The 27,871-nt window shown below is 44.7% G+C and overlaps 1 long non-coding RNA gene across 3 annotated transcripts in view; it reads left to right on the forward strand.

Moving 5' to 3' along the window:
• The first annotated feature begins 267 nt into the window (after positions 1-267).
• The window catches only part of LOC137854818 (uncharacterized), a 55,861-nt gene continuing 28,257 nt past the window's right edge, over positions 268-27,871 (forward strand). Inside the window, exons 1-5 of one of the 3 annotated variants that reach the window (XR_011095409.1) lie at positions 268-1,241; positions 7,517-7,641; positions 11,003-11,098; positions 11,910-11,988; positions 12,089-12,958. This is a non-coding gene — a long non-coding RNA (uncharacterized lncRNA). Of the gene's footprint in view, positions 1,242-7,516; positions 7,642-11,002; positions 11,099-11,909; positions 11,989-12,088; positions 12,959-27,871 lie in introns of those variants that run through there. The other 2 variants (XR_011095408.1, XR_011095410.1) reach the window with 2 other exon arrangements.

Raw genomic sequence — 27,871 nt, forward strand, 5'->3', positions numbered from 1 at the left:
GGGTCGTAAAAGGTTTAGAATATGGATTTGGAGGAGGAGGTGGGGATGAGTTCTACTTTTCTCCTGAAGGAATGTGGCAGTGAAAGGGATGTGGCCCTTTCTCCAGTTTAAAAGTGGAAAGTAAGTACTGATGTTCTTGTCAGACTTCTACAAAGTTATGATCTTGGTTTTGCCTTCTTATCTTAGGCAAGGTTGAGGAATGCCAGGTGGTTTGATAACTTCTGCTGTTTCTTCCAGGACAACTTCCCTGCCATGGGGAAAAAAAAACATAGAATGGTTTTTGGAGCAGTGCACAAACAGGATTTTTTGTGCAGTCATTTCTTGGGACTTCTGGACAATACAACCTCAACAGCACTTCTCATCCTTCTCCAAAGGAAGCCAAGCCAAAAGGAAATACTCAGAGGCAGGCAGGGCAGGGATGGTGCTGTGCACCCAAGAAGTAAAATCCTCAAGAGAAAAGTTGCTATGAACAAACAAAGCATGTAGAGAAGGTATAAGGGGACAAGGCAGGTGTGTGTAGGCTGAAATGGAAAGCCAGAGGCTGGTGTGATAGATTTATGACAAGACTGGAGGAGAGGCTGAGGAAATCTACCTATTATAGCTTAAAAAATGGTTCCATCAGGAGACTGTCGTGAGTGCTCTACTGTGCAAATTTATGACATGCAGTGGGAGTGATCATGTCTTCTGTAAGAGCTTGTTAAGAAAAAAAAATTGATTTCATGAATAATGTTCACAAAAGTGCAATAGAACTTTTTTTTTCCCTCAAGAATGTCTGCTGTCCATTGGTGGGAGAAAAGAAAAGGAAAAAAAAAAAAAAAAAAAAAAAGCTCCTACATTAATAATAACTGAAAACTGTTTTATTTTTTTTCTTTTTTTGTGGCAGAAAGTGGGAACTAATTCCAATGTTTGTTTGATTTTTTTTTTCTCTTCCAGATTTTAATTTTAGAGCAAAGAGATTTTTTTTCTTCTTCCAGAAATATATTTAAGGCCTTGAAAATCTATTTTCTTCTGCTTGGAAATATTCCACAGTGAGGTATGTCAAATTTTCTCAGCCATCATTGCCACCTACTCACAAAAGCAGCTCCAGACCACACTAGATAATCTCAATACTGTATGATTTAGTCATAACAAATGAATATTTTAGTGTGCTGAATGTAAACAATTCTTCATTCTTGGGAAAGATGTGGGTTTGAAGCTTTCTGGCAAGTACTTCAGGAGTATGGCCATGGAGTATTCTGCAGGTGAGTGTCTTCACTTCCATCAGTGGGGGACCATGGCTGGAGCACTGCCTTTTGAGGAGAAACTGAGGAACTTCTTTTTTCATCTTGGAAAAGAGGTTTTTTTTGAGTGCCTAATGTCAACCTGCCAGTGTTTTCCAGAGGAGATGGAGACAGGCCCTTTTTGGAGGCTCGGGGCAGCAACAAGAGAGACAGTGGATGAAAAATGTATGTGGGAGGTCCAAACTTGAGGTGGAGAAAAGGTTTCCACCCCAAGGAGAGTTGAGCACTGCAGCAGGTTGCCCAGATAGGCAGTGCGGTCTGTTGGACCAGGCTGCTAGCAAGTGAGAGAGACAGTCTTTTCCAGCTAAAGATGGATCCAATTATAGGTGGTGTAGAAGATGAGATGCACGTTCTGCATTAATGAGTTTTTATTCACTTATGCAAAGGAGACCTGTATCAAAAAGCAGTACTAAGAGTCCCACACAATTATCAGTAGTTTTGCAGTTTGGCATTGCCCCTAGCATAGTCCCATCAGACAGAAGGAAATGAATTTCTTATAGCAGGAGAAATATTTCTACAACTGAAACAAGGGCTAAATTCATGCAGGTCACCACCACTTCTGTATGTTAGGATGCACTGAAACAACCAAAATTTCATTTTGTGGGACAAATTTTCTCTTTCCCAAAATGTCTCATGTGTCTGTCTTTGCTCTTCATATGGTGACAAACATAGTAGGTGGTTTTCCTTACTTTTGATTAAAAATAACTTTTTTTTTTTTTTTTTTCATATGATGTAGTAGGTAAATTCTAAATCTGAGGGCACAGATCTTCTTCAGAGTACTAAGTTAGGGGAATTTATCCCTAAGAAGTTCTATTAATGGTAGTGGTTCAGAAATCAGAAGATAAATTCTAGCTCCTGAGAGGGGTTGCTGCTCTAAATGTAGCACATTTTTAGCAAGTCAAAGTGATGTGTTATACATGGGATAATAGGATTGTATTATTATCTTTTGAACAGCAGCTATTCTAGAACTATTCTAGGCTGTCTTCCTTGAGCTCAGCTTTTATATATGTACATATGATATATTTATAAAAAACAGACAATACATTATATATATGTGAGAGGCAAACATATTGAAAATATTTTTAAAAGCTTGCCTCCTTTCTCCAAACAGGGAAGTGGATATCTTTTAATTTTATTTTTTTCATGTTTTTCTTAGTCTTCCAGTATGTCTTTGATTATCATTTTATGAATTTCTGTGCAGTTTGATATTCCTTCAAATTCCCACATACAAAGCTGGGAAAAAAAAAAACAAACAGATTTTTTTGAGAAAACAACTATTTTATTTATTTATTTTTTTTAATCTGTTGTAAGGAATAACTTCCCCTGCATTTTGAAATATAGAATTGAAAAACTCTACAGTATTTCAAAGAATCTCCTGGTATCAAGAACTGGGCAATAGTAAATTGTCTTGTGTTTTTGTTCTACTGCCCATGAAGAGGAAAGGTTCAAAGGCCCCTTTGCATAACTTTGTTTGAAATCAGAAGTATTCCTCCTCTTTAGAGTCACCTGGCATATGAGGCTGATGAGAGGGGGGGGTAACAGGGTCAAATATTGCTATAATATTAGACTCACTGAAATGTATAATTCTGCAAGTTAAATGATGATGGTGAATTGGCTTTCATGCTTCAGAGCACCTGCTGGTTCTCAGGAGGCAAGGCAAGAATTTATCCCCCCTCCTGTCTTTGTATTACAATTACAGGGGCTGAAGTAGGATTTAAAGGAACTGCTTTTTTTTTTTTTTTTTTTTTTTTTTTTTTTTTTTCCCTTGGTGACTGCTCTAGATTTCATTGATTAATGACCAGATTGCAGATACTGACTTTTCTGATTTTCATTATCTAATGTTAGTCATGCTCTTGCCGTGAGAGAGAACAGACTGTAGGAAATGGCCTCAGCTTGCGTGACTGTAAGTGGGTTCGATTTACCGCATGAAGGATAAACAGAAGTAGATCATTTGCCAAGGCTGCAAAGAACGAATTTTGATAAATTAAGGAAACTAATGAAGTCACCTGGACTGAGAAGTCCAGAGTCCGGAGAGTGGAAGAGATGGATTTCTTTAATGCAGAAATGGTATTCCAAAAGAGAAAATATGCAGGGAAGCACAATGTGAGGAGTAAGTACAGAACTAGTAACATTTATAAAAACCAAACAAAAAACCCAACAACCAAAAAGCCCCACAAAAAACAGATGGATAAAGAGAGACAGCTGCGTCAGAGCTAGGGAAAGGGAGATGTAAAATGAGAACTGCTGAGTGAGGAGATGAGTTAGACTTGACATATATGAGGTAGCAAAAATTTTTGTCCTGTGTAAAGAGAGCAAGAAGAATGACTTCAGTGAAGACCAGGCACAGGTCTAGATAGTCCCCAGACCAAAGATCCTTATTTGAGCACCTAATGTGGGACTTTAGCAGAATTTTAACCCCCAAACCAGCTGCCTCCTCCTCTGTAATGACCCAGCTGGAGATCAGGAGTGCTCTTTTGTTTGCATGCTCCCACATTACCTTCATCGCATGCTCTTACTTGCAACTGGCTGTGCAAATCACCATTTAGGAAGGATTGCTGAGGTATGGGTTATATGTGGTGGGCAGGTTTGCTCAAGATGGCACTTGGCAGCGTAATAACAACAAAAAGTAACGTACCTCTGTTCCTGCAGTGGAGACAAAGTGGTGAGTGAGCAGGGGAGGCAGCGAAAGTAGAGAGGAGTTGGTCAGATAACACCAATGTAAAACCACACAGAGGTCAGGACCACAAAAGTGAGGGCAGGGAGAGGAGAGCTAAGAGGAGCTGAGTTGTTAGCAAACACAGTACAGTCAGGACTTGGAGGTCTTCTCAGAGGCTGAGCTAGGAAAACCACATTACTGCGGTTAGCTAAATCTGCCTGAATCACTCGCTTCTGGATGTTACAGCATAAGTCTCATTCTGCTGTCTTTTTAGGAGATCTACTAAATAGCTTCTCCATTATGATGTGCAGAAAAAAAACGTCCTGCTTCCATTGCCCTTGCCAGTTTTGTCCTCTTTCGTTCTGGTAGATGGTCTGGAGGAATGAACATTTGGAGAGGTCTGATCCCCAGCCTTTAACTTTGTGATATAATGTGTGCTGTGAGGCAAAATGAGCTAGAGCCACTTGTACTCCCTCTGCATCTGCTCTGATGTTTGTGAGGGCTTGGAGATGATTAGAGCTCATGCTGTCATGGGGGTCGATGTGTTGGAGAAAGAGAATCAAGACTGAATTTTGATTGAGATGATCAGAAATCAGTTCTCAGCTCAACTGAAATTTTGCTTGTCCCTGCCCAAATAACAACTAAATAAATAAATAAACGAAATCAGGCCATTCATTTGTTGCTTACCGTAAAGCAGCTGGGGAGAGGAAATGTATGAAATACCTTGTGAACCAGAGAGATCTGCTAGGAAACCATGGTGTGTTCCTCTCTGTTCAACAGGCTGGAAAGTCTTAATGTTTCCTGTCATGTTAAACTTCCTCTGGGCTTCATAAATAATTTCTGGATGCAAAATCTGTTCTAATGCCTTGGCCTTGCTCTCAGGAACGCATGCTGAGGCAGCTCCCCAGTACGTAAAACACTCGAACAACAGTCCTTTTGGGCCATTGCCAGGTGCAGTGGAGTTTCAAAGCTTCCGAAGCAAGTCCTGCATATTGAAACACAGCTATGCAGATTATCATCACCTGGAAAAGGGAGGAATTGCTTTACTGGAGGGAGGAATTGCATAAATGGTGAAAACAATTTTCTGTTTCATGCTGATTTGAGTTGAGAAGCGGCTAAGTTGCCATTTGTCCCTGTTCAGGGCAGGAGGTTTGAAAAAGCAAGGAGTAGTGCAGAATATCTTCTCCCTTACTGCCACTGCTAAGGAAGGATCACCAGTGGATGCTCCTAGAGTGCCACCAGCACCCAATGCTAGTGATAAGGAAGAGAAGAGGTCTCAGGCCTCTGTTCCTCCCTCCTTCCACTCTCTGACCCTTGAGCAAACACAACCAAAAGGTGAGTAGGGATGCTAACATCTGGTGTAACCTGCCTAGATCAGCAGGACTCCCAGGAGCATCAGTTTCTCCTGGCATTTGCTCTGGGGCATTGCACCTCTGCTCATTAACCATGGGCATGGCTGGGACACCCAGGAGAACACTCTGAATCCATCAAAAACCGAGCTGAACGCGTTTGCTGCAACCATCCTATTGCTATTTCATCAGGTCAATATGTAATTGTTTCTGTTGCTGGAGGGCTCCATCACTCACTTCATTAAAATGCAAATTTCACATTAATTAAAAATGCTGGGAGCATTTGCACAATTTATGACCAAATCTTAAGAGTCCGGCAACCCCCACTCTGGGGAGGGGCAGCAAGAGAGCTCGCTTTGAAACTGCTGAAATAAATCCTTATCTCAGAACACAGGGGATGGTTTAGCTGATAAAGGAGGAACTTCTTGGACTTTTAAAATTAATTGGTTCTCCCTAGATTGGGAAACACACAAGGCAAAAGGAGCTCAGGCAGAATTTTATTCTTAGAGATAAACTTACCATCTAAAACCATTCACACACAAGAAGATGGAAGAACAACTCTAGCTTGAGGTCTAACATAGCAGTGAGGCTCTGATCTCATTTCTGCTCAACCCACCCTTCCGAGTCAGAGACTACATATTTTCCTGCACAGCTGATCTACTCTAGGAACAGATGGGATCCATCAGTAGCTATTTCAATTGGAGTAAATCCCACTTGGTCCCAATTTGTGAATAATTGTGAAGTTTCTTTCTTCTTCACCATTAAATGTGTAACACATTCAGAGTGTGTGCAACCATCATTGCCATTTTGGTTACGCATCCTTGTATGACTTGAGCCCACTCACTCCGCTTGTGGTGAGGAACTGGGCTGATTTCCCTTGTGGCAAACCTGGTCTTTACCTCTTTGGGGCACAAGCAAATATCAGAAAACTTCCCTACAGCTACAAAAATAAACCTGATGTGCCAAATACCTTCCCCCTTGGAGGAAATTTCATGTCGACAGAGGGTGCATGCCCTGTTCCAGCAACACCCCTCCAGCGCCTGTTCCTGGTAGACGTATAAATCAGCAGCAATTCTACTGAGGTAACAAAATGTATGACTCATTGTAACGTTAACATAATTTAGGTCAGAATCAGGCCTCTCGGGGTTGTTAGCAGGCCCTGGAGAGGCTGTGTATACGTGTGTATGTGCATGTGTACATGAGCAAGAGGAAGGGAGGCCAGAACTCAAACACAGCTACTGTTCATCTTGCAAGCTCTGTCTGGGATGAGTTCCTGCAACACCAAGCGCTGCACAAGGCAGTAATAAAGTAGAAGTCCCTTGTATGAAGATCCCCTCTCTTGCTTAGTGACAAATGTCACTGAGCAGTGACATTTGAGTGAGCTGAAAACGTGGGACTGGAGAGGGATGAGATAACTATAGCTACACGCCTTGGCCTGACCTCACAGTGGGCACAGCGTTGCCATCTGGGTCCCTATCAGCTGTGACTTTCTGCAGAGTTTTGGGCATTGCCAGGTCTGCTCAGTTATTTAAGCACAGTGACCGAGCACAGGCATTAATTTCTGCCAGGCAAAGCTCTTTCTAGCTCCCTGCAGTTCGTGTGGTGGGCACTGAATCGCTGTCCTTCTGACCACAGATAAATCGCCGGCAGGAATCCAGGATCATCTGAGACGGCATTATTAGGATTGTTTCCACATTCTCAGCCCTGGTGGTTAAACGTGTGAAATAAAAGAAATGAGAGATGATTTGTTTTTCACTCAGTTGAACTATTCTAAGATTTCAGGGGAAAAATATCTCATCCTGATGGGTTCAGAGTTATAAATAGCAGTGCGGCAAGTATGGGGGTAAATGCTGCATTCCAGTGGGTACTAGTAAGAAAAAAGGATCAGGAGATTGTTACACTCATAAAATTTATGACAGCCCTTGGACGGATGTCGGGTGTTAGTAGAGGCCAGGCACATATCATGCATGAGGTTGACCAGCCTTCGAAGATTTATCTCTCCCAGCATCTCTGTCCTGATGGCACCATGTGTTTATATGGTCTGTAGGATATAATTGGGAATCGAAGGTCTGCCTCATTGCTCCTTGCTGGAATCTCATAGATGTTTTTCTGAAGGACACCAGCTGTAATCCACACTCCGATTTATATCCTGGCTCTATTTTGTTTAAAGTTAAATCTAAAATATATCTTATATATCTTTTTTTTTTTTTCTTTATTTTTTTTTTCCCCAGAGCGATGGCATGTGGCTGGGGGAGAAGGGCACACACGGGAATTTCAGTGGACAAGAACATGCTGCTAACAATGGAAAGTGAGCTGATGATTTTCCCAGGCACTTGTCCCCAAGGGCAGGTGGCAGGTGGGGACACCCCTGGGACAGCGACCACCCCTTGCACCCTTTTCTGAGACCTCACGCCTGTCGGTAGCACTACAAGATATCTGTTATAGGCACACCCTTGTGTCACTAAAACAGTAGTACGTACTGCAGGGAGATAGAGCTGTTGTGAGTAACTGATGTGTTACCCGTGCTATGAAGCAGTTCCTGCTCACAGTGAGGGCTACGTGGTTTTTGGCATCATTTTAGTTACCTATGGTCTAAGGTGATGCTTTCTTCTGGTATAACCCAGAACTATGTGCACTTGTTACTTCTGCCTGGCAGGGCTGCTCTCAGGTTATCCCTGGGACAGAAATGCAGATGTTTACGGTATGTCCACACCAGTGAACTTAAAACATAGCCAGGAGCAGTTCCCGGGTTTCAGGCAGCTAGCCTGTGTGGTGGTTTCCTCTCCACCCCTCCAGGCTGACCACATCCAAGCAGGTGTATGGGAGCAGCCTCTGGCCCCTAATCTGCTCCCAGGGATTGCTGGGGAGGTGCTGGTGGCCCTGACCTCAACCCCGCTATGGCAGCACACATGATCAATTTTGGGGTCTGAACCTGCAAACCTGGATCTTCAGGATTAATTTGTTAGTACGGATGTAACCTCTGTTTTCTCTGTGAGGAAGGAGAGGAAACAGGAAAAACTGCTCACTTATTTACATAAACCGTAATGCTGCTTACCCCAAATGTTGCCTGCTAATGCAGTGACTTGGCTGGAAATTGTTTAGGGCTTGATTTCACAAGTGCTAAACTCTACATCCCTGCTTTCATGAAAAGACAGGCAAAAGGCAGCAGGAGGCCACGGGCACCAGCCCAGCGCTGAGCTGTCCATGCACTGTCCATGTCCATGTCCATGTGCTCCATGTCCCGTGCTTTTGAGGTGGGCAGGCTGATGATCTGAGGGGCCACTTGAAGCAGCAATCTCGCCAGTCCCCACAGATACTCTGCATGTCAGAGGGTGGGTTACACTGTAGGGAAAGAGGGATGCTCAGAGTGGCTTCCAGGCAGCCCCCAGCAGAAGAAGAAGGTGTTTGTGGACATCTGAGGCTTCCTTCTTGATTTTTTTTTTACTATGGCTTCATCCATAGTTGCAAACTAAATCCTTCCCAGTGTGCTGTTGCTGGCTCCATGAGAACAATCCAGTTCCTAATTTTGTTTCTGTGCTACAAAGACACAAACGGCTTCCTTGTATAAAACAGAAACGCACAGAGAGACACTCCTTGAAGTGATATTTATTCTCCAGGCTGGCAGCACTTCACCCCTTGGAGCAATCTTCTAAGACAGAGGTTGCCCAACTCACTGAAGAACTAATTCTGTTCCTGATGATTGATGGGAGCTGCGACTTCATGACCTCAACTCATGCTCTGAAGAAAGTGAGTTTGGACCATAAAGCAGGCATGGCACACCCAAAAGCAAAACACTGGAAAGGATTTGGTCTGGTTATGTGCATAGTGCTCAGGGATCAGCTGCTCCATGCTGTCACTACCCCAGAGCACGTGGGATGGTGCTGCTCCTCCTGGAGCATCCCTGGGCTGCTCAGCTGGGAGGAGGGAGGCTGAGATGACATCTCCCATCCACTTTCTGAGCTGCTCATCGCTTTCACTGGCTTTCACTGTAAAAGTAACCCAACTGATCGTGTGCACCAGCAATTAGCAAGTGGTCACGCACTTTCAGCAAAACCAGAAAGAAGAAAGACAGAGCAGCAATAACAGAGGGACAGCTTTGTGCACACTGAGCTGGCAAGGACACAGAGGGCATGTACAAAGGACTCAATGTTTTCTTTTTTTTTTTTTTTTTTTTTAATTTCATCTGACATTTAGCAATCGTAACTTTTCATTTGAGTAATGAATGGGTTTGTCCTTTTCAGCCAAACTGCTGTGGACATCTTATTCCCTTTATGGTGTGTTTTGCTGAATTCCAGATGTTGCTGTTTATTCAAGACAAAGTTCATCCAGAGAAGGGTCAAGAAAGAAAAAGATTTGCTGAAAGGGAAAAAAAAAGGAGGATTTTGGGAACAGCTAGTTTGTCTAGATATTACCGTTCTATGGAGCCTTGCATGAGCCAAATTATGGCAATGAAGTGAACCAGTCTGGGAGAGTGGAAATAACTGTCGGCGCCTGCTTCCCCCATTAACCTTTTTTTTAATGTGAACTTGTAAAACAGTATGTGGTCTGGGAGATGGGAAATGGGTTGGTATGTACCGAGATAGATGCCTCCACAGGAGAAATTAGCATCTTTCCTCATGTGATGGTGAAAGAAATAGCTCTTTGCTCATCTCAGCCTAGTCCTAGCTTAAGTGCAGCTCTCTACAGGCTGAGATGGAGCGGCCAGGGGAAGTACGTGATTAAAGATGCTGCTTATTTGGGTTATGCCCTAATTGTTTCTGTCTCGGACTGGGTCCCCAGTGTGCCAGGTGCTGTATGAAGGCAAGCCCAATCCACACTAGCACATTTGTAGGCTAAACCAAAGCACCACAAGCATTGCTCAGATAGGAGAAGATGAAACATCCTTCAGTTGCTTTCCTTGAGAAGAGCAAAAGCAGCATTTGCATTTTGACTGGTTTTCAATCTTGGGAGTGCAGGAAGAAGCCAGTCAGACCACTGGGGCTGTGCAGCCTTCCCCCCAGAGCAGAAGGAGCAGGGAAGAGAGCTGAGCTGGATTTAGTCCCTGGGTATAACTATACTGTGCCTATGAATTTGCCTCCAATTTTGGCAGTTCCTCTCCACACTGGAAAGGAAAATAAGCAGAAAACAAGCAAGAGGATCATTTTAGTTGCAGGTAACACATGCACAAGTGTGGTTTGCTACCTGCTGTTGCTAGCAGAAGACTGCTGAGATATTTAGCAGCCTATCTAAATTGGCAGCACTCCTGAGAAGTGCATGTTCAGGTGCTAATTCAGCCTTTTGTCCCTGTTAGGTGGGATGCAACTGCCCCTGATAGGCTGGGTTCCAAGTGTGGGTATGCCCTGCCTGCCCATCCACCACCACCTACTGTGATAAGGGACTGAGATGGACAGAGAGGAAGTATTCTCTGTGACCAAGGGGCATGGTGCAGAGGTTTCATCTAGCCCCTAAGAGCTGGGAGTTGCCTCCTCAGGAAGCCAGGGGGCTGAAATATCCTCAGTTCTGAGGTGTTGGGAAGGGAGGTCCATGGCATCATGTCTGTAGACGCCTTATGTTGCGTTGGAGATGAGCAGCAACACAAAATCAGCACAAAGCACAATAAGTAGGTATCTATCCCCTGGCCAAATTGCATATCTAGCCAATTCCTGAGCAACCTTCAGATGGAGACATGTGCAGGGCCTGCCTGTTACAGCTCTCCCACCTCCTTTATCCCCATGCAGGACATCCCAGGAGGAAGCGGAGGACATGGCAGTGCTGGGAGTGATCGCCTCCCAGAGCAGCAGAGCTGAAGGGCAAACAGGAGACTAAAACATGAAGTGAGTGTGCTCAGCTGGGCTTTTTTAAGCACCTTTGCTTCTGCTCATGAAGAGGTTTAATTTTATTCCCCCCCTCTCCCCTGGGAGCGTTTTCTCCTTGCTCAGAAGGAGTAGAGACACTAATGGGTGGTTGTCCTTATGAGCCCTGCTGCAGAACTGTCCGTCTCGGCCAAGAGAGTGATTTGACAGCTCCCCAGGGCTTCTGTTTCCCTCAGGTTTGGTACCTCCTTAATTAAAAACTCACTAGATATCAAATTGATTTTTTGCTTCAGTTTGGTTTGGCTGCCTTTGGGAAGGGGGAAGGGGAATCAACCTCTCCTTCACTTGCTAGCAGGAATATTTACCTATGGACACAGCCTAATCTGATTTTTGAGCAAACAGATCAATATTTGCTTTTCACCACATCGAAACCCACTGTTAGCATTCCTGGTACTGAAATTAATAAATATTGATGTTAGAGGCCATCATATTGGCTGGTATACAGGGTTATACTCTGCTTCAGTTCAGCAGAGTTGATTTATACCAGCACAGAATTTGTCCTCTTTATTTTTTTTTTTTCATACCTGCAACAAATTTTGTTTCCAAATTGAAGTTTCAGAGAAGACTGAATAGACATGATGAACGGGAAATTAACTGCACAAATCCAGCAATCAGCATGGGCACCTGGAGGGGCGGAGGTTGTTAAGTTCGTCTCAGGGAGAGGAGAGCTGGTGCGGGCTGGGTTGCTGCTCCCCTTCCTGAACCTACATATCTCGAGTTTCTCAAATCACAAGGTTATTTACATGTCCTTAAATATTTTCCTTCTTGCTAGGAGCACAATGCATCGTTCCTTTTGTGTTTGTCATGAGGAAACACACAGCATTACACAGCCTACAGTCTGCATAGACAAGGTAAGTAGAATATAGGAGATGGTAATGTTACTGTAACAGCTATTTATGGGATGGGAAACCACCCAGCAGGACATTAAGGGATGTGCCTGTGGCTATACAGGCAGTCTGTGGCAGATGGAGCAGTTACAGACTGATCTTCTCAGACCTCCCATGGCATCCTCATTGTACAATCATTTCCTCCAAGAACACCCTTATCTCATCAGAAGAAATCAAATTTGAGGTATGTCAACTTGCCCTGTAACAGGCCTTTTCCAAAGCAGGAACGTATTTTGCATATGGATACAATTTTATTTGAAATTTAGTAGAAGGGACACAATAAATCTACCACAAGTAACAGCCTTGGCTTTGACTTGCTGGGCATGCAGGAGCCAGCAGAGCTGGACCAAGCTCCATCCCCAGGGACACCTGAGGAGAAGAAATAGGATGAAATGTCCCTCCTGTGCCACCAAGCCAGGAGAGTGAGCACAAACCATCTCCCCACCCAGGACTCGCCATGCTGCCATGACAAAGTGATGAAATGGGGATAAACACCTCCCAGCTAAAAGCACAAATTTAGTTATTTGTCATGGCACAGAGCTCCTGGGCAGGTTATAGCACTGCCACAACTTGTGGCTGTCCCACAGCGTGTTTGCTGTATGCAGGGCAGTCTGATGTGGAAGGAGAGCACAGTCCACGTTTTCCACGTGTAATGTTAGCAGGCTGATCTCACCTCCAGTGCATGAACACACATGTTCTGATGACTTTCCCTCTATTTTGTTCAGTACTGAACTCTAGTAACTACTAGTGCCTCCCTCTAATTACCTTGGTAGTAGTATTACTGATGATGTTCTCAAGGCTGCTGCTCGTGGCCACTGGCAGACCAGTTGCTGGACCTGCAGACACCTTAGTGCATAACTGGATAGCCAAGCTGGTGTCCTTGCACCTTCAGATGTTATCTGTGACATGTGAGCAGAATCTTGTCCCCTTCTTTCTTGCAAATTTCCCCTTCTTTTCCCAAATTTTTACCCAAATTATCCTGTTAACAGGCAGAGAGGGAATCAGGGCAGCTCCCCTCCCTGCTCCTGGTAGCAGAGATGGCTTCATGCAGCAGCATGGGGGTTGTTGGTTTAGTCACAGAGCACCCAGGAGCTGGGACCCATCCCCTGCACAGTGGCACGATTTGAGTTCTCAGCTGGAAAACAAACATGTTATCTGATGGTTAATGAGAAAAGATAACCACAGATTATGAGGCTGTTTGAGATCTATGTACGCGTACTGTTTTGACGGCAGTAACTACAAACAGATCATTTCTGCTGACCTGCACCCTGCAATCTGTTTGCAAGCAATTCCTGGCGTTTATCAGAGAAACCGATGGTGGAAACCCTGCTTGAGTGGAAAATATTGTCTCGACCGTCTCTTGCCCAATGGTTTATTTCCTAATTCTGATTGTCCAAGCTAATACTCATACCTCCTTGGCACTACCTGAGTGTGAGTCCCCGCTGAGCTACTGGTGACTGTTTGGACGGGTCTTCGCTGATGACTCAGAGCCGAAATGTCTGCGACGGGCTGACAAAAGGGGGATGACACTCAGGCAGCACAAACCACGTGGATCAGCCTATTCCACAATACTTTCAACAGTGGTGAAAGTAGGAAAGGGAGGAACAGGAACGAAAGAGGCAGTGGAAGGAAAAGCAGGGCAAAGAGCCAGGATGCAGGGAAATGTGCCACCTGTGTGGTAGCAACAGCATTGCTGCACCCGTGATGGGATTGTGCTGAATTAATCTAAGAGATTCTAGACTTCACAAACTTGGCTGGAAAAGGAATACATCCTGTAAGCAGCTCTTTCTATGCACAGTCATCTTGATATATGGTTCTCCAGGGCGGAGGGCCAGCAGACTCCAAGAAGCTTCTCCCTGGGGCCAGAGCCTTTGCCTGACCTACGCCTGTGTCTCTCCAGCCATCACCCTGCTCAGTTAGCACCTGAAAAAAGTCTGCCATGTGGAATTCTTATTGCGGAGCATCCTCTGGCCTGGATCAGTGCCCGCTTCTTGCAGATGTATTTGTCCCTTGGTCTTCCCCCATCACTGTCGCTGCCAGGGCCATAGCTGGGCTTTCATTTTTTGCTGCTATAAGATTGATTGGGGTCACAGAGGACACAGAGTCAGAGCTAAACCAAGCTGTTTCCTCTACCTTCGTACAGAGACTGTTTTTCATCTGTATGCTACTGTGTTAGAAATTTACTTTCACGGAAAATATTCACAGTACAGGAGCAGCTAAGAGCTTCTTGCCTTGCTGTGTCCTGCTGCAAGGCTGCTGGTCAGACACGCTGCCCCTGGGACACGGTGGCCAACTGTGTGGCAACATTAATCTGCATTCCTAATTTCCAAAGCACTCTTCTTAACCCCAGATCTGTAGGTCATTCTGAATAGAGTCCTTCTCCATCTCTTCTCTAGAAGCATTACTCTTTGCTCTGATATAACTCAGGTGTCTGTAGCACCTCACAAGTTCTTGGGGGAGCTGGTGGACATCTATGCACAAGCCCCCGCTCCTCCCTCCAGCCAGGTGTGTGCTAAACTCCGTCATGTGGAGTGGGACATCTTCAAGCAGAACAGATCTGGGATTTCTGGCCTACAAAATCAGACAGCCTGGTAGAGAAGGGCCCAAGAGGTCTCCCTACAGGCCTTTGCTTCAGAGGAGAGGTGGTGTTTGTCCTATGGGATTTTTTTTCCACACTGATCTGGCTTTTGGGGCATTAAGAGAAAAATGAGGATAGAAAACCCTAGGTGGGACTAGGCATCACTGTGCAGCTTTGAAACACAAACTGTGGGTCCTGTGGCTTTTCTCAGCTGAGCCCATCCAAGGTGCCACTCGTCCAGCGTGCTATCCTGGAGCTGAACTGATGCCTGAAACCAGGGGCTGAATAACTTAATTCAGAGATTCCCCAGGATTACCTCTGCTCCCATGAATAAAATGGACAGGGGAGTCTGTTGTCATCCTGAGGCCATCTGGCCTGACATAGCTTCATGGCTATGTTCTTGTCCTAAAAATAGGATAGGCACAGTGGTATCTTGCCTGTAAACATTTCACAGACACCTCAGCTTGAAACCAAGCAGTCATAATTTTTCTGGGACAGCTCCTACCTCACTAGATCGTACAGAGCAGGATCTGGGCAGGAAACATCTGCCTGAGGGACTGCGGCAGCCTGAGCGGCCAAATGAGCCATGGTGAAGTGTGGAGTAAACACGGCCAGTGCATAACAAAGTGGTGTCCGGAAGCAAATTCCTCTCTTTTCTAAGAAAACCCTGTCTTACCCTTGTTTCCCCAAATCCCTTCTGTTTCCCAGCTAAGCCCCAACAATTTCAGGCATGAAAGGCATGCGAGGAAATACTGCTGACGTCGGGTGGCCAGAGGCCGTGGAGGGGGGATGGAGTTCAGGAAGTCTGTGCTCCTAACAATGAAACAGATACTGTGCGGAGAGTGTACGCTGGGTCAGAAAAGGGTTTCCCCGATGCGCAATCTGTCTGAGGCCATTTTCTATTTAGAGCCCCCAGCTGGAGCTGGAGGAAGGGATGGTGGAGCTGGGGATGAATCATCCATCCTGCTGAGCAAACCCCGAGGTGGGAGATTTCCTGCGTTTGGAAAGAAAACAAGACTCATGGTGACTGCTTGTGCCAGCGAGGAACCAAACACCATCTAACGGGGACCTCGATGAGGTCATTAATTCCTTACACTCAGGAAAATAAACGATGCTCCGACCTCGCAGCCCTGAGAGCCACGGGCTGTCTCCAAACGGTTGTGTTATGTGGGAATAAGTGCCCAGAGCAGGTGTGGATGGCCCTACCGCAATGACCAGCTAGCACCAGGTTGTGTCAGAAGAGAAGGTGGCCCATGGTGAGTGCCACCATCCCCTCCCCTAGCTGGTGGAAGCGAGGGGAGCCTCCCATCCCCAGCTCCACCACTCGCGAAGGCAGACCGCGGTCAAGGCAATTAAGTCCATTCCTGCAGCGGTTCATGAGCTGCATAAATATTTTACTCTCTCCTCATAAAAGAAATTCTACTGCAAATTATTCATCAGGGGGAAGAAGCTTCAAGTTACAAAACACTATCATTTGTGAGTCATGCCCGTACTCAGCATGCAAGGAAGATTTTAGCCACAGGTATGCTCAAAGTGCTGTGAATAAAAGAACAAGGATGAACAAATGTAGGGCAGCATTAACTATACCTATTTAAACCCAGATATCAACAACACTCAAGTTTTACGTTTGTGTTTGATGCTAAAATTCCTGTTATTTTGTACATTTGATCCTTCCTTGCACTGTACATGGGATTACAGATGGGATTTTCACATGTTTTGCTGGTCTAATTTTCCCCTCTTTGAATCACTGAGCATTTCAGTGGAAGCAGTCCAGAGAACACAAAACAGCAGCAGGTACATGCCTTACCAGAAACGCTGCAGCCAGACTTGCAAAATGCTGATTTGGTATAAATTCTGTGTGCTGCCTCAGTCATGCTGACATCATTTTGATAAGTTAACTTTTTAACATTGGATCAGACAGTTTTTATTCGTGTCAGTCCAATTTCATGTCTGACGGAAAAGACGTATCAGGTCACTTAGGCTGTTGGGCAGAGACTATCCTACCAATGCAGGTTTTGAGAAATTGGTCTATTTCTTAGGGAGCAACACTTGCAGCCATTTTCCACAGCAGATTATGTTAACCTCAAAACCCATTTCCATTTATCTGACTAAATTTTGCATGTTCTCTAAATTAAGCAGTGTATTTAACTAAGCACTTTCATAACAACCTCCCCCCCCCCCCCCTTTTTTTTTCTCACTGGATTAGAGAGGTAAATTTCTACTCAAGACATTTGGTAAACAAATAAAGGGAAATCTCTTTGTCTGCAAGTGTGCTGCAGATGCTGTCCTCACTAATGGTGTCTTTACGGAAGAAATTTGTAAACGTTTGACAGGAGAGGTGGGATTTGTCTGACCAACTCCAGATGTTCACACTGTAAATTTCTGCCTATGAGCTAAGTGTCTAGACTGTTTTTATAGTCAAGAGAGAAATAGAGGCACCTTAGGATTCATTTTTCCTCATCCTAAAGTCTATAATGGCTCTGACTGCACCCTGAAAGTGCCTGTTTACCTCCATTGGCCAAAAAGGGAAGCTGAGTGACTAGCACTAAGGTAGGTGTCCAGGCTGTGTTTGCAGTTGAAAACTAAAGTGCCAGGGACTGCTATCTGTCACTGAAGATGAAGGGCAAGGAATGGCAGGAAATGTTCTTGCCCTCAGGAGCAGTGAGGATGCCCCAGGCTGACTGCTGCCACCCCGGCTGAGCCCATCAGGTCTTTGGGAGAGGAATTGGAAGCCCCTGGCAGAAATAACGCTGGGGACTGCTCTGGCAGCTGGACCAGTCTGTCACTGCAGACAGACAAGCCACAGAAGGAAGGCAGGGCGGTGGGAAGAGCAATAGACATTTATATTGTAGACATGCCAAGTTAAGAGCAATGAATACTACTGAGTGCCTTGGAGGTGCTCAGGTCCTCTTCTGACAACAAACGGTCACTGCTTGGGTGCTGTGGGGTCTTCTTCTGCAGGGACTGTGGTTGCTGATTGACATTTGGCTCTGACCTTTCTTCTTAGCCTTCCTGAAGCACGATGGTATTTTTTTTGACAGTGTCTCCAGCTCTTTTCACAGGCCATGCAGGAAAGGGCTAGCTCGTTTGCCTCTTCAGAGATTTCCCTAAATTGGTTTCCCTCTAGTGGATTTACGCTGATGGAAGGATTAAGCTTTTCACTTGTTATTTGGCGATTATTAAAATCACTGGGGATAGGATTGCAAGATCAAGCATTGCCTTTGCTAAACCCAAAGTGAACTTTTGCTACTCCTTTGATGCTGACACATGGCTCTTCCCATACATATCAGAGCTATTTGCCAGCTGCTCCCACCAAAGCAGCAGCATACTTTCATAAAGCTGGTTAGCTGTCAATATAATGGAAAAAAATCTTTTTTTTTTTTTTTTTTTTTTTTTAATTTTCTTTTTTTCTTCTCTATTTGCCCAGTGGAAACACACCATATTACATTCTATTTCTGTAAAGTAAAATTTGCTTACTTGTAAACTTCTTGTTTATTCTGAGGCTAAAATTCTGATTTTCCATCTCTTAGTGGCCCTCTCTTTTACTTGCAACCAAGAGCTATTACTGTAAGCCAGTACCTCAAATCCTAAACCTATCACAAGCAGATTCTGATCACAGTTTTACTGGTGCAAAAACAGCATGACAGTGACCAGAGTCTGCCTGCCACCATAGTAACACATCAAATAGCTTCATGCAGATGAAGCATCTGATGCTGCACATTTTTTGTCATAATCTCAGCAGTTTCAGTGAGACTTTTCCATACAATAGATTAAATCAGATGTAAATCTGACCCCCGAAACTGTGGATGGACAGAAATGAAGATAAAACTCAGAAACAAAGAATGGATATAACATAAAGGGTAACAAAAATGGGATATGAGAATCTGGGGAATCTAGAAACCCTGACGTGACATTACAACTGTTTCTTTTTAGCTTTGAAGTCTAGCTCTTTGAAGATGTATTACCATTTTTTTATATCTGCTTTGTTTTCCACATAAAAATATCAGTTTTCAATTAAGGAAAATTACTTTTGTAATGAATGGTTAAATTTTATTCCTGAAGCTTTAAACCAGAATTGAAAATACTGGTAGGGAGAGTGCTAAAACATGTCATGGGAAAAATTCCTAAAGAGAAGGAATTCTTGGAAATTGGTCTCCAGACCAATTTTTGCACAAATGAGAGATGCCATGAAAAATGATAATCCCTATTAACTAAACCTTTTGGTGTTAGAGAACAAATAAAGGCACATCTGAAAGCTGAAGGGATTTGTAACATGACTCAGTCTTTTTGCCTCCAGGTCACCACTTTGGGGTTGGTGCGGGTTAGCAGCAACAGAAATTTATTCTCTGACAGCTGTCTGGAGACCTTTGGGAAATGAGCCTGTGTTATCCTGCTACCAGTGGTAGAGTGACACAGCATCAGCTAATCTGCCCTCCCTACAGGGGGTAATTGGTATTTTCCTCTGTGATAGCAAACAGAAATTATAACTAAATCAGGCATAAAGCAGAGTTATCATCCTGTTGCACCACCAGCATCAGTTGCACTATTACTTTCAGCCCCCAAAGTGCTAATGCTGTGTACACCATGCCTTCATGGTGTGCAGACACCTCACACAGATGGTAACAGTAGGATGTTCTAGTACCCCAAGAGCCAGCACCACTCTCCCTACTCATAAGGATCACGTTGAACAAAGAACTGCAGAGAGGAAGAGATGAACCTATCTAACTGCTTCCTGGGATCAGTGATTACTACATTTTACATGTGCTATCTATGGTGGCATGGTTTCCATTCATATCCAAGGGCAAAAACAACATAAATTGCTGGCTCTGGTGCATCTGTGAGAACAAGACCAGGTTAACAGGAATGTGCAATGCAGCTTCAGATGGGCACTGACATTAAATATCAACAAGCTTCAGAAGGGAAAGCTGGCAGAATGCGTTTGGACCTTGTTGGCACTTTGCATATTTTGGGTCCAGTACGAGCACTCCGCAGATCCAGATTTACTGTCCTGGTGAGCTGCATTTGAGAGACATCAACTCACATCACGGAGGAAACTATCTCAGTTTTCCTGACCACATTTACCCTGACCACACAAGGAATTTAGGCTGCAGCCTCCATTGGGGTTTCACATTATTTCCCTGCTGGAGGCTGACTGATGGAGGGATCTGCACCCAGAGACCCCCTTCTGCCAGAGCTCACTGCCCCTCTGCTGCTGTATTTCTTGTGGTTGCCTCCCTGTGTGCCCAGGTGCTCTCACTGCTGACACAGCCTTCTCCAGAAGGGAGTTCATTTAATGCATAAATAAAGGTCCAAGCCAGATGCATTGCTCTCTGGAGAGGCTTTTTTCTCTCTACCAACTGAAAGCTGCCTCGAATGATGCAGTCAGATATTTGCCTTTGAGATATCTAACAGAAGAAAACCTGCATCTTAGCATGTGCATTTCTTGAGAATTGGCAGACTGGAGCCAATATTCAGAAAAAAAAAGCAAGTAAAGTCATAGGAGACCTGGAAAAATATGGTTAGAGAGCTAAAGTGATCAGTCTGATTTATATTGGAAACGACGATTGAGTGTCAACTCAGTTGTGGTCAATAAAAAGGTTAAAATGTTAAAGAGCTTTTTAAACATAATGGAGAAGGACACGGCAAGAAATTCAGAGTGCAGTCTCATGAGCTATAACTCCCATAAAGCAGTGTGCCACTCTTGTGGTTTAACCCCAGAAGGTAACTGAGAGCGAGATGCTCACACACTCTCCCTGGATGGGCTGGGGAAGAGAATCAGGAAGGTAAACGTGCGAGAACTCAAGGGTCGAGACAAGGACAGTTTACTAGGGAAGGCAAAAGACGTACACACAAGCAAAGCAAGCCAAGGAATTAGCTCACTGCTTCCCATCAGCAGGCAGGTGTTCAGCCACTTCCAGTAAAGCAGGGCTCATCATGCGTAACAGTTTCTTGAGAAGACTCCTTTACCCCAGTTTTATTGCTGAGCACGGCATCATATGGGATATCCCTTTGGCCGGCCTGAGCCAGCTGTGTCCCCTCCCAGCTCCTGGTGCACCCCCAGCCTCCCTGCTGGCAGGGAAGCACAAGAAGCAGAAAAAGTCCTTGGTTCTGTGAGCACTGCTCTACTAAAAAAGTGTGATACCACCACTATTTTCATCCAAAATCCAGAACGCAGCATCATATGAGCCCCTGTGAAGAAAGATAGCTCTATCCCAGCCAAGATCATATGAGCCTCTGTGAAGAAAGATAACACTATCCCAGCCAAGACCATGACAGCCAGGGAAAATGAAGTTTAATGTTGAGCCTGACTCAAAGCAGATCATTATTTGGAGGTGACACTCATGATACCACTGCAACAAACATTTGAGTGTTGGGAATGTCTGAATGTTGTGGTCAAGCACAAAGGGAGATCAGATGGCCAGTGCCTAATCCGAGCAAACTCAGACCAAACCAGGGATTCATTTACATATTAATAGCTGCCTGGTGCTATCTAAGGAGTTCTGGCCAGTCTGAGATAGGAGCACAGAACTGACACAAAGATCCTTCTGGAGTAGCAGGTAGAAGCTAGCAGGGATACACCAGTGAATCCACAAGGTTGCTAGACTACTGTGAGTATGATGCTGAACATAGTCCCAGCTGTCTGGACTCCTCTTACAGTCAATGGAGGAGAAATAGGCTGTCCAAAAATAGGTGTCTGAAATAAATCTGATGAACTGTAACACAAAAACACCTATTTCTCTCTCTACATTTTATGACAACATTGGATGGTTAGGTCAGATGATCTTCCAGGTCTTTTCCAACCTTAATGATTCTATGATTCTATGATAGGAGAGCAGGGGAATTGGCTCAGATGTTGATATCTCCACTGTAAGTATTTGATGCCAAGTGAGATCAATCCAATGCTAAATGAAATGTTCCATTATTGTAGCAATGCTTTTAGATATTTTCTTGGACACTAAATTGCAGTATTTTCATTTTTCAATGTGAATTTTGGATAATAATAAACAACCAAAGGCCAGAAATCCCATGTTTCCCCAGAGACCAAACTACATGCGATAGACTACAAAAGGGATGTTATTCCAGGGCTCTCAGCAAAAAAGGACATACAGCCAAAGAATAAGAAATGTTCATTTCTCTCTCAGAAACAACACAGACCAGACTGTGATGCCTGAGGAACACATGGTCACTGTTGTGTAAGCTACTTGTGTGATATTCTTCCTACTCCCCAGAAATATCTTTGCTTGAATAAAGGCTTTCAGCACTTAGATAACAATCACATGCCAACATATGTGTAGTTGTGCAATGTCCGAGCATAAGACTCCAAAAGTTGCTAAGCAATATATAATGAAGCAACTCAAGGAGAGAAACAAACCAACCCAAAGTAAGGCAAAGATCAGAAGATCATTTGTTCCAGTGCTCTTTGACACTGTGTCGCTGCTGTAGCTAAGGCAACCCTTTGCTTTACCTCTCCATTTACAACAAACCATCCTCCCCTTTTAATTACTACGCTTTCGACCACTCCTGCACAAGGCTGATTTTGTAGGCCAGAGCTGAATCATGAAGGAAAGTGCAGTGAAGTGGCAGCAAAGACAAATGTCATGACCAGGGCCTCACTTGGAGTGGGAAATGGAAGCCAGCCAGCACACTGGGACTTTACCCGGCGCACTCCAGGTGCTGGAGGAGAGGCACGTCGTACCACACCCTGCAAACACGTCCGCTGCAAGAGTTGGAGCTGTTGGTGAGCAGAGGCACGGAGCGGTCAAGATTATTTTTAGAGACCTAAAATGAGTGGCCTTCTTTCCTGAGTCACTGAGAAAACATTGCTTGTTTGGAGGCAGTTTCTGCCAGGAAATGCACAATGCTTTTAAAGGCGTGCTTACCTGCACACCTTACCTGACAGAAGGACAGACATATGCAAAGAAAAGAGCAGATTATCGCACTATAAAATACTGCAATTCTCTGGCAGGGGCTGCTGCCAGGATGAGTTTGCTGTGAAAAAATAAAACATACAACATAAGCCGTGATTCGGTTATACCAAGGGCCTCTTTTGGCTTTTCTAGCAGCAGAAGGGTGTTGAGGGTCATGTCTACACAGTACACTGCAGTTTCACAGCCAGGTTTGTTCTGGACAAGAAGCATCCTGGACATCTAGGGTGGGCTTCAGCCCAGGCCAGGCCACAAGGAGGTGGGTGTTAGTGACCCACCACCTGTGCTAGCTCAGCAATGTCCTCAGTTGGACACAGTTTGGCCATTGAGTAACAGAGCCACAGGCCGAGATATCTCTGTTGTCCACAAGGGGATGCGGGCAGGGTCTGGGCCATGCTATGGCCTCTCCTCTTGAAGTGGTGGTGAGAACAGGTTCGGATAGGATCCCAAACTCAATCCCTGAGGTGTGGGGAAGATGTGGGGAAGGTGTACTGTAATCCCTGCCAGTAAACTGCAATATCAGGCCTTCAGCCTGGGCACTGCAACTGCACCAGCTGTACTCTAAAATTGATTGAAAGCCCTGGATCAGGTTTATCTGAGGTTAACTTGTAATTTTCAAACAGATCCCAACACTTCAGGCTCAGCACAAGCCCAGGACTACCTGTACATTTTGGAGGCCATTTGGGGTTCAATGGTCTGGATGCAACGAGACCATGCTAGCTGCCTGAAGGAACAGAAAACGTCCTGGCATTGCTTTGTTTGCTCTTTAGATGTAGCTCTGATGTCACAACAGCATGAATGACACTCATAAAAGCTTGTTGGTCATAGCCCTGAGGAAACATGTGCTTTTAAGGTATCAGCAGGGCCTGTTGTTGTGTTAGCAGGTGTTACCTGCAACTCCCTTCTTCCTCATAGTCTTGTCATAAGCCAAGCAACTATTTAAAGCAATCCTGTCTGCACTAATATTGTAATGCTCCATTTTATCTCCCGGAGTGTATTTGGAAATGAAAATAGTTCCCAGTCAGCAAAAGAGACTGTCCTGGCTCTGGTTTGGTCCCCACACAGGGAAAGAGGGGACACGTAGCGGGCAAGGGGATAGTGAGACTTCACCACTTTTTGGTCACAATTCCCTTCTCCCAGTACCTTACCAGTTTCTCCCAAGGGGTGGAGCATGCCTTGGTCCTGATCCTTACCCACCAGCATTCATTTTGTGCCCCATTCATTGGTGCTCAGAGCACTCTCCTGGGGAGCTGAAGTGTGGGTTTAAGTCCCTATAGCACAGAGCCTGGGTCTCAAAGTGATTCTGCAAGTGTTTCCATCCACGCTGGTCTCGAGTTGAGCACTGCCAGCTCATCACGGAAGGAGTGTAACTGTGCTTGCATTTGGACAGTGAGTACTGAGGGTGCTTCGAGCACTCTCATGGGATCCAGGAGTCAAGGAGCTCACAGACCTCGGCTGGGCTAAGGTACAAGTTACACATCGGTGCGCTTGACTCTGTCAACACCTGAATACCTCCTGGTCCTGCTTCCTTATGGATGCTGCAGAAACTCAGAAGTTAAAACATGAGGCACTGATGGAGCTCAGACAGCCCTAGGATGAGGAAGAAGTTGCAGGCTGAAGTTCTAGATGTAGATTCCCCACCTTGGGGGAACTCTTGAGGTCAGTACCCTTTAGAGCATCCCTCAGCTAATGCTATGGCACTTCATCATACCAAAGTCCTCACCCAAGCCCAGTGGCTGAGTTTTCATCCTTTGCTTTGTGAAGATGGGAGGGTTGCTGACTGGATCCTGCCCCACTGTGGACAGAGATCCTGACTGGGGCACGTGCCCAAGCACTGGAAAGGAGAAGCATCTCCACTGGCTGCAATCCAACCTTTCAAAGCAGCAGGGCCAAGGGAGTCATGTGAAACCCCAGCATAGAGTCAGCATTTAAAGGACTTCAGCACTTAAATTATTGGCAGTCACTGTTTAAAGGATAATTAATTTTCCATGCTGATAAATACCTGATGTGTTCCACCAAAAATATATATATATATATTTTTTTGTAGGCTATATTAGAAGGTAAAAATTTAGCAAGAAAAAGTCCATGAAGAGCCTAACCTAGCAAAATGAAATGGCAATTATTATATAGTCAGACAGCATGGAGCCTGTGCTTTTAATGCAATTAATTCTGTCATGGCTTAATGAATTCATTACACTGGAGTAGTCAAGACTGAAGTTTAACAAGCACAGCGATGAGGGTTCTTTTGTGTTGAAACATATTAGCATTCAGACTCTTAAAGGAAAATTTTGCCTACACAGAGGCCTCAGCTGCTGTATAATTGAAAAAAGGCAGCTATGAAAAATTACCTTTTTCAGACCTGGTACTTTTATTTTCTTGTTTTGCATATACCTCACAAAATTGGACTTTTTTTTTTTTTTTTTTTTTTTTTTTTTTTTTTTTTTTTTATACAAATGAAATAACCTGGACCTTTAGATCCTCTAATCCTCTGAAAACAGAAAGGAAATCTTGATGTGCCTCTGCATGTTGGCAAAGCAGGGTTTTTGCAGATGTCCAGCACACTGTAAAGGAGTGGAGGAGACGCTTATATCAAAGGACTCAGAGAAGACAGTGGGTGATTTGGTTAGCAATCACTCAAATTTCAAAAACGTAATTAGCGTAAATTAATTATTAAAAGGGGCAGAAAATCCTCATTTTCCCTTCCCTGGCTCTGGATACATATTCCTACCAGGCAATCTGTGATATTTTAGGGTCAAGCAGCTATACTACCAGGGGACAGATCTGGTTGACTTCACAAGAGAAAACGAAAAAAAGAAAAAAAAAAAAAGAAAAAAAAATTGTCTTCTGTTGTATCAGTTCCCTGAACTGACTGAATTTTGCTCTCATGGTCCCCTTACATGAGTCACCTTCTAGTAGCATTTCTCATTATTAGTCAATGTTGGTATGTCCAGAAAATAATTCTTCCTTTTGTTTTGGAGCTGGAAGGGAGCACCAAGGCAGAGAGGCAAAGTGACATTTCAGAGTCCCCAAGGACCAGTTTCTCAGCCTGGTGCTGGGTATGACGGCATGAAGGGAAATGCAAAGACTTCTCGTAAGTGAACTGTTATGGACCTTCCTCTTGATGATGGTAACAACTTTGAACAGTCTCATCCCTTGGTCACCTGGTTCTTCAGAGACTGATAGCTAGAACATTGTCCTCGGTCAGAACTTGGCTGGAGCCTCACGTGGAGTGGTTACTGCACTTGAAGTAGGAAATAGAGCAACTCAAAGAGCTTCTGAAAGAAACAACAAGATTTATTGATTGATTGATTGATTGATTTTCTGGGGACTCCTGGGGACCCGCGAGTTGGACTTGATGATCCTTATGGGTCCCTTCCAACTCAGATATTCTATAATCCTATAAATGTTTCAGGGTCTAGCAGGCCAGGCTTGTGGAGTTAAAGGACTTGGGGAACATCAGTCCAGGGGACAGATGACTTCTGGGATAAGATAAACATTTGAAACAAGGCAGAAGTGCCTGCAGAAGGGAAGGGAATGGTCTGTCCTTGTGCCCATAAAAGGGTCAGAGATGATGGACTCAAACTGCAGCAAAAGGATTTCAGTTTGACTGAAAACTTTCTTGACCTACAAATAATGAAGCACTGAGCTAAATGTTCTAGAGAAGCTGTGTAGTCCTCACATCACTGTCTTTTTTAAAGACAGATTAGAGAAGCACCTGTCAGGATTAGCTTCAATACCCTTGATCCTGTCCTGGGGTGAGGGATCTGTGCTGTGACCTCTTGAATTCCCTTTCAGGCCGGTTTTCTCTGATGCTATTATCCCAGGGAAACTTGTCACACAAAGTCCTGTATCCCTGATGAGGGAAATGCAGCTCCGTGGTGCTGTGGGTGCTTTGCAGTGCATGAAGCTGCTCTCAGCAGCAGCACAGAGCCACCGACACAGTGCAGGATCGCGGGGCTGGAGCTTGACCAAGAGCCCCTAGTTAATGGCATAGCTCTTGAGAGGGGTGTCCTGTGATCCTTAAGCAGAGCAAATGAGCAAGACCTCTGTTTAAGTGCCTCGTTTGAAAGAGGGGGCGTATTGATTTCTGCAGAGAATCAGGTTACCAGGGAGTTGTGCACTTCCCCCAAGGCTCAAAGCCTTTGCAGAACACAACCACCAAAAGTCCATAAATTGTGTGACTTGATGATACGTCTCTGTGTAAAGCAGGCTTGCTCCCTAGCAAGCCAGTGCAAACTCATCTGTCTCTAACATACCCAAGCAGCCACCAGCAAATGTAATTTTGCTCGGCAAACCTTGATCCATGATGTCTGCAACAGTTTGGAACACTAAAAACAAATGCATCATCTGCCAAATGGCTTTTCTTATATGCCATGGAAATGTATACTCTTTATTGGGGTCCTGCATTTCATTTGCCATCTCTAGAGTGATAGATCCTGTCGAGGTAATTGGAAAAGAGCATGCCAAGAGTTATCTCATTCTAAACACATTAGGAGCTGAGATAAATCCCCAAGAAGCCAAGATCACGGCAGATGAAACATCACAGAAACAATACAAAATTTTCTAGTCACACGGAGGCAGTGGAGCTGACTTTTCTATTCAAACATGCATTAGGATATATATGCATAGAAAACTAGAGTGTCTTCTTTCCCATTGCTGTGTTCCCAGTCTGGCAGGGGGTGTGGTGAGAGAGGAGGCTGGGCTGCACCCTCTCTCCCCTCTTGAGTAGACCCTAGCAGGGGGATCTGCTGCCCTTGGCTTATTTGCTTCAGCATCTCCCAGTGTCTTTGGGGCCGTGAGAAGCATCAGCTAGGCATGTTTTGGGTTGTGTGGCCATTTTAGCACAAGAATTTTCCTGGCCATCTTAGTCTGGGATTAGCTAACTCCCCAGAGCAAGCATGATCTGGATTTATTTGCATGTTTTTCAAGGACAGCTCTATGGCTTTGGGAGCATGGACAGGCAGACAAAGAGGGGATATAACACAACCCTGAACTCTCAGAATTACCATTCATATGGGCTAGGGGAATTAGTCAAGCCCCAGTGGCATTATTAGCAAGTCAGCAAATAATTTTCATGATCATGTCTGTGGTTTGGAGGCAGTAAACAAAGATGTGATCTGGCAAAAAGATGTGGGAAGAAAAGCCATATTTCTGACCTGGATAAGACTTCCATCAGCTTCCCCTGGCATTTCCCCTATTTGGGGAGCACAGGGCACCTCCTCTCTGTGAGGTTAACAGGGTTGGTTAAATCTGGGCTATTTTTAACAGCTATGGCAAAGGAATCTGGCAAAGCTGGGGTGGGGATGGCCTCTGGCAGTGAGGCTGGGAGGGAGGGGAGGCCAGG

This window comes from Anas acuta, chromosome 3, assembly GCF_963932015.1.
Source record: "Anas acuta chromosome 3, bAnaAcu1.1, whole genome shotgun sequence".
Taxonomy (NCBI): Eukaryota; Metazoa; Chordata; class Aves; order Anseriformes; family Anatidae; genus Anas; species Anas acuta.